Source organism: Oncorhynchus nerka, linkage group LG7, assembly GCF_034236695.1.
Source record: "Oncorhynchus nerka isolate Pitt River linkage group LG7, Oner_Uvic_2.0, whole genome shotgun sequence".
In the NCBI taxonomy this organism is placed as follows: domain Eukaryota; kingdom Metazoa; phylum Chordata; class Actinopteri; order Salmoniformes; family Salmonidae; genus Oncorhynchus; species Oncorhynchus nerka.
Genome location: NC_088402.1, coordinates 60131682 through 60139249, shown reverse-complemented (window position 1 = coordinate 60139249; position 7568 = coordinate 60131682).

The window sequence follows — 7568 nt, the reverse complement described above, 5'->3', positions numbered from 1 at the left end:
CACTTGATTGTTCACAACCAATATGACACCCTTGGAGCCCCCGACCCCCATTTTAAAGTACTTGTGTCAAAATGTTACTTTTCGGGCATTTCTGGGTGTCTTAAAATGTGAGATTTGTTTCTTGTAGAATTCTGAAAATGGATGATTAAGTTCTAGACTGAACAGGCACACAAGTGGAACCGCAGAATGAATAGGCCAGTGTAAGAACCAAGCCAGGTCAGTTGTACCAAAACCAATCACAAGACAGACAAGTACATCTTTCTCCCCTTCGTTCAATAGCACTACCCTCCTCCAGCTGAATCACATCCATCATGGACAAAATAGCCTGGCCAGCTTTATCCTTCAATGTGAGCCCAGCAAGACACTGCTGAATGGAATGATGATATTTCTTACATTCAAGTTCTGCAAAATAGACTTACAACTGTGAATCACTGCGATGCCCAGATTAGACTTTTGTTGTAAATGTTGGAAGATACACAAGACACCTTTTAAAAGTGTGTGTGCCCTTTGAAGTGAATTTGATTGTAAGACATGAAATGAAAGGTCATACCCCTTTAATTGTGCTTCATAAAGCCATAAAGCTCATGGCTGCAATCAATGTTAGATGTTACTTTATCCCTAGGGGTACCCTAAGGTACTGCTATGGATTTATCCTAGACTAGTCAATAAACCGTTTTAGTCAACATGTAGTTTATAATAACCGATTAATAGTTTTAACTCAAACATAAGTCATAACAATTATGGAATGATCATTTTGGTGCATGTCGAATAGTGAGCTAATATGTCAATGTATAATAACAGCAATAAGGGATTACATTGCACCAAAACCACACCATTTGAACCAATGAGTTAAAGAGGAAGTGTTAAAGATTTATAAACGACATATGAACTAAATCATTTTTGTTTATTTTGTGAGAAACCCCAATATTTTTTGTTGTTGTAACAATTCAGTTATATAGATTTTTTTTTATTTAGATTTGACTGTTTTTCTTTTGTGATTTATAGAAGACAATCATGGGCGGGTTCCACCAGATGTCATATCTTACTATCTTCATTATTTTGGTGAAATGGGCGATGAACTAATAATGACTAAACAGGTCTTGGAAAAGTGTCTGTAACAATGTCTTATACAGAAATATTAATTATTGGTTTAGAGCGCCATCTAGTGACATAATACGGTGTGCTGTACAACAAAGGCAGCCTTGTCTGAATGTTATTCTGTACCCACTAGGGTTGGGGTCAATTTCTAACTGTATTTGAATGACTGTAAACCAGTGGCCCTAAATGTGGCTGTTATGAAACATATTTAAAGACGTTACGGTTTAAATGAAGGACGGTTAGGACTTACACCTGTACCTGGCAACAAAGTCTACTCAAAATTAAACACTTTTGGCTAAAGACAATCTAGAATCATGGAAAGCTCTGCGTTAAGGTATAATATCGATAAACACATGTTTTTTTCCCCAGTCTTCCGCCATTTGTATTTGTTCCCTGTTCAAACAATGCCAAAGTGTGTTTCATTCAAGAAATTCAATTGACTTTCAATGATTTTTCCCTCCCTCCCTTTCTTTATGTTTATTTAATATATATATATTTTATGTGTATGAGGTTGAGATATGACCTGTGGGCTTATGGTGTATGTCAGTAGGTATATACAGATAATTTAAAATACCATTATACAGATTCCCAGATCCCAGTCTATAGCTTTAAAGAGATGATAAACTATATACACCTCAAATCATTCGGAGTTGAGAACGGAGCAGAAGACACATTTCTATTGTTCGCTGTAATACATGGAAAACAAAGTTGTATTCTATTCTTGGAGACATGCCCTTTATGTCTTAAACAGACAGCAGTACATGTTTTGTGAACTCCAGCCTGGGAGGCTTGTAGGAAGTCAAAACGAAAAGTCAGTGACTGTCAGCTGCTACAGAGTCACACAGTGTTCACAGAATGTCATCAATGCAATATAACAGTGAATAATCAGTGTGTCCTTGGCCCTTGTACCTCCAGTCTGGCCTCATTCACTATCAACAGAAATGAGAATAATTCACAACATTCAGTAATCAAATCTACACTCTTAGAACAAAAGGTGCTTCAGTTTGTCCCCATAGGGGAACCCTTTTTGATGCTAGGTAGAACCTTTTGCCGAGGATTCTACCTAGACCTAGAACCCTCTATGAAGGTTTCTTCATAGACCCCTCCATGAAAGGTTCTTCCTAGAACCCTCTATCTTCTGAAGGTTTTTTCTAGGACCCTCTATGAAGGGTGTAAAGCCTTATTTGTACATTTCCCAGTGTGCATTTCGAGTGAATTGTAGAGTTACTGTACCACCCATGACTGTGTTTGTTAGTGACAGAGACTTGGTTGTTGCATTCAGTGGCTTTCAATCATGTAGCATTCATCAAGTGAGTGCCTAAGTGAATATGTTATCATTAAATGTAAACTCTTTATAACAATACAGGCTAAGTCACACCTGATGTAGCCTGCATATAGAGTGAGGATATCCAACAATTGGAACTTTTAATCACCTGCCACACACATTCAGAATAACTTTCAAATTAGGGAAGATTGATAAATGAGACTACCTAAACCAGGGATGGGCAACTTTGATGGGGATGGGAGCCACACAAAAAATCTGCTCTGGAAATGTGGCAACTACTAATTATTTTTTAAACCTCCGCTTTGGTAGTTTAAACTCAAACATAAGTCATAACAATAGTGGAATGATAATTTTGGTGCATGTCGAATAGTGAGCTAATATGTCAATGTATAATAACAGCAAAAGGGATTACATTGCACCAAAATCACACCATTTGAACCAATGAGTTAAAGAGGAAGTGTTAAAGATTTATAAACGACATATGAACTAAATCATTTTTGTTTATTTTGTGAGAAACCCCAATATTTTTTGTTGTAACAATTCAGTTATATAGATTTCTTTTTTTAAAAATTTGATTTAGATTTGACTGTTTTTCTTTTGTGATTTATAGAAGACAATCATGGGCGGGTTCCACCAGATGTCATATCTTACTATCTTCATTATTTTGGTGAAATGGGCGATGAACTAATAATGACTAAACAGGTCTTGGAAAAGTGTCTGTAACAATGTCTTATACAGAAATATTAATTATTGGTTTAGAGCGCCATCTAGTGACATAATACGGTGTGCTGTACAACAAAGGCAGCCTTGTCTGAATGTTATTCTGTACCCACTAGGGTTGGGGTCAATATTCTATATGTATTTGTTCCCTGTTCAAACAATGCCAAGGTGTGTTTCATTCAAGAAATTCAATTGACTTTCAATGATTTTTCCCTCCCTCCCTTTCTTTATGTTTATTTAATATGCAGTAAACTGATTTGTGCAATCAATCCATTTGTGCAGTTAAACTACTTAACTCTATTAAGGAAATGCTTTATACCAGTAGCAAAGGCTGAGCCTATTCTTTTGCAGGCAAATCATTTTGATGCCCCCAGTGGAAAGAAAAATGTACGTTTTAAAGTCAAAGACATGCTCTGGAAATGTGGCAACTACTAATTATTTTTTAAACCTCCGCTTTGGGCTGGATGTGTCAATGTGAAGTTCATACATGCATAATATATTAGCTGAATTACTGTTTAACCTCAATTAGCCACGAAATCCCTAGATTGAAAGAGACTGTTTTTCTGGAAGCCGTGTTGCTCAATTTTCCCAAAATGTTCCCCCATCTGGGCCAGCCCCCTAGCAATTCGAGTTCTAGCCAATGAGCTACAGCCCCCCCACACATTGTGGTGACAACTAGCAAGATGCACACACAGCAGAGCGTGAGAGAGCACAATGACGTGTTGCACATATCTGCACATATGTGACATAGTATGCAATGCTCTACATGCCTGGTCGGTATTCAGCCATGATTACTACAAGTTTAGACAGCTGGCTAGACTAATTTACCAATAAAAAATGGTTGACATGGCTAATTGGGCTCCCAGGTGGCGCAGCAGTCTAAGGCAGTGCTAGAGGGATCACTACAGTCCCTGGTTCGATTCCAGGCTGTATCACAACCAGCTGTGATTGGCAGTCCCATAGGGCGGCGCACAATTGGCCCAGCATCGTCTGGTTTGGCCGGGGTAGGTTGTCATTGTAAATAAGAATTTGTTCTTAAGTGACTTGCCTAGTTAAAAAAACATTACATTTAAAAAAAATACAATTTTGGGGGGGGTGACTGTCAGTGACTGAAATTACAAAAGAAAACTGCAGATCCACAACCAATTGTACCTTGTGTATTCTACTATTCTAACTCTCAAAAGTAAATTGAGACTCCGACTGAGTTCCCAAACCATCAAAACAGGAACAACCATCTCAGTAACAGGTACAATAAATCCAACTGCTAACAGAATGGATTAGATTATACTTTTTTTTACAATTAATTTGTGTGTAGCATAAGATCAATCAATCAAATTAAAATCTAATTTTATTTGTCACATGCTGCGAATACAGCAGGTGACCTTACCGTGAAATGCTTACTTACAAGCCCTTAACCAAGTTCAAGAAAGAGTTAACAAATAAACTAAAGTAAAAATAGTATAATTTAAATAAAAAGTAACACAGTAAAAATAACAAGTCTATATACAGGGGGTACCGGTACTGAGTCAATGTGCGGGGGTATAGGTTAGTTGAGGTATTTTGTACATGTTGGTAGGGGTAAAGTGACTATGCATAGATAATAAACAGCGAGTAGCAGCAGTGTAAAAACAAAGGTCCCAGATCAGTTTTTAAGTAGAGTGTAAAAGAAACCCAGTGTTGGTGTCCATAATCAGAGTTGAGTGTGACTGTGTAATTTTTCAATCAATCAATCAATATACATTTGAAGTCGGAAGTTTACATACACCTTAGCCAAATAAATTTAAACTCAGTTTTTTACAATTCCTAAAAATTCCCTGTCTTAGGTCAGTTAGGATCACCACTTTATTTTAAGAATGTGAAATGTCAGAATAATAGTAGAGATAATTATTTATTTCAGCTTTTATTTCTTTCATCACATTCCCAGTGGGTCAGAAGTTTACATACACTCAATTAGTATTTGGTAGCATTGCCTTTAAATTGTTTAACTTGGGTCAAACGTTTTGGGTAGCCTTCCACAAGCTTTCCACAATAAGTTGGGTGAATTCTGGCCCATTCCTCCTGAGAGAGCTAGAGTAACTGAGTCAGGTTTGTAGTCCTCCTTGCTCGCACATGCTTTTTAAGTTCTGCCCACAAATTGTCTATAGGATTGAGGTCAGGGCTTTGTGATGGCCACTCCAATACCTTGACTTTGTTGTTTTTAAGCCATTTTGCCACAACTTTGGAAGTATGCTTGGGTCATTGTCCATTTGGAAGACCCATTTGCGACCAAGCTTTAACTTCCTGACTGATGTCTTGAGATGTTGCTTCAATATATCCACATAATTTTCCTTCCTCACGAAGCCATCTATTTTGTGAAGTGTACCAGTCCCTCCTGCAGCAAAGCACCCCCACAACATGATGCTGCCACCCCAAGCTTCACGGTTCGGATGGTATTTTTTGACTTGCAAGCCTCCCCCTTTTCCTCCAAACAAACCGATGGTCATTATGGCCGAACAGTAATATTTTTGTTTCATCAGACCAGAGCACATTTCTCCAAAAAGTATGATCTTTGTCCCCATGTGCATTTGCAAACCGTAGTCTCACTTTTTTGATGGCGGTTTTGGAGCAGTGGCTTCTTCCTTGCTGAGCGGCTTTTCAGTTTATGTCAATATAGAACTCATTTTACTGTGGGTATAGATACTTTTGTACCTGTTTCCTCCAGCATCTTCACAGCATCTGTTGTTCTGGGATTGATTTGCACTTTTCGCACCAATGTACGTTAATCTCTAGGAGACAGAACGCGTCTCCTTCCTGAGCGGTATGACGGCTGCGTTGTCCCATGGTGTTTATACTTGCGTACTATTGTTTGTACAGACGGAAGTGGTACCTTCAGGCATTTGGAAATTGCTCCCAAGGATGAATCAGATTTGTGGAGGTATACAGTTTTTTTCTTTAGTGTATGTAAACTTCTGACACACTGGAATTATGATACAGTGAATTATAAGTGAAATAATCTGTCTGTAAACAATTGTTGGAAAAATGACTTATGTCATGCACAAAGTAGATGTCCTAACCGAGTTGTCGACACTATAGTTTGTAAACAAGAAACTTGTGGAGTGGTTGAAAAATGAGTTTTAGTGACCTAAGTGTATGTTAACTTCTGACTTCAACTGTACATGCAAAAACACAGATATTGTAACAATCAATTCTAAAAATCAACCTGCCATAGAGCATGGAATATGAAAATGAGGGGCATGATTTTAAGTATTTTATAAAAATGACACAGTCACACTCAGTATGAACACCAACACTGGGTATCACAATGCAGTTAGCAATGCTTGCAAAATAACTGGGGGAAAAAACAAAGGCATAAAGTCAACCCAACCTAGTTAAGTGGAAATAAGAAAAGAATCAGCCCTTGTGCACGGTAGCTGTGAACCCCTCTTCCCTGCATAAGCGTTCGTCTTCACCTTCTGGTAGTTCTCAACATTACATTGGGTTGATGAACTAGGCTTCAATCATACACTGAACAAAAATATAAACGTAACATGCAACAATTTCAAAGATTTTACAAAGTTACAGTTCATATAAGGAAACCATTCAATGGAAATTGTTAAGGCTCTCATTTGTGGAATGACCGGACCAAGGCGCAGTGTGGTAGGCGTACATCGTTATTTTTATTGGTGACACCAAAAGCAAAATAACAACGGCAAAAACGAACACGCACAGTTCTGTAAGGCAAAATAAACTATACAGAAAACAAGATCCCACAAACCCAAAAGGAAAATGACAACCTATATATGATCCCCAATCAGAGACAACGATTGGGAACCATACTGATTGGGAACCATACCATACAAAAACACAAAGAAATAGAAAACATAGATTTTCCCACCCGAGTCACACCCTGACCTAACCTAACTTAGAGAATAATAAAGATCTCTAAGGTCAGGGCGTGACAGAAATATATTCATTACGGCCTAATATATGGATTTCACATGACCGGGAATACAGATATGCATCTGTTGGTCACAGATACCGTAAAAAAAGTAAAGGGTGTGATCAGAAAACCAGTCAGTATCTGGTGTGACCACCATTTGCCTCTTGCAGCGCAACAAATCTCCTTCGCATAGAGTTGATCAGGATGTTGATTGTGGCCTGTGGAATGTTGTCCCACTCCTCTTCAATGGCTGTGCGAAGGTGCTGGATATTGGCAGGAACTAGAACACGCTGTCGTACATGTCGATCCAGAGCATCCCAAACTCTGTCCATTCAAATTGCCATCGAGAACATGAAATTGTGTTCATTGTCCGTAGCTTATGCCTGCCCATACCATAATGCCACCACCACCATGGGGCAACTATGATCACGCAAAACGCTCGTCCACACGACGCCATACACATGGTCTGCACTTGTGAGGCCGGTTGGACGTACTGCAAAATTCTCTAAAACAACATTGGAGGTGGCTTATGGTTGAGAAATTAAC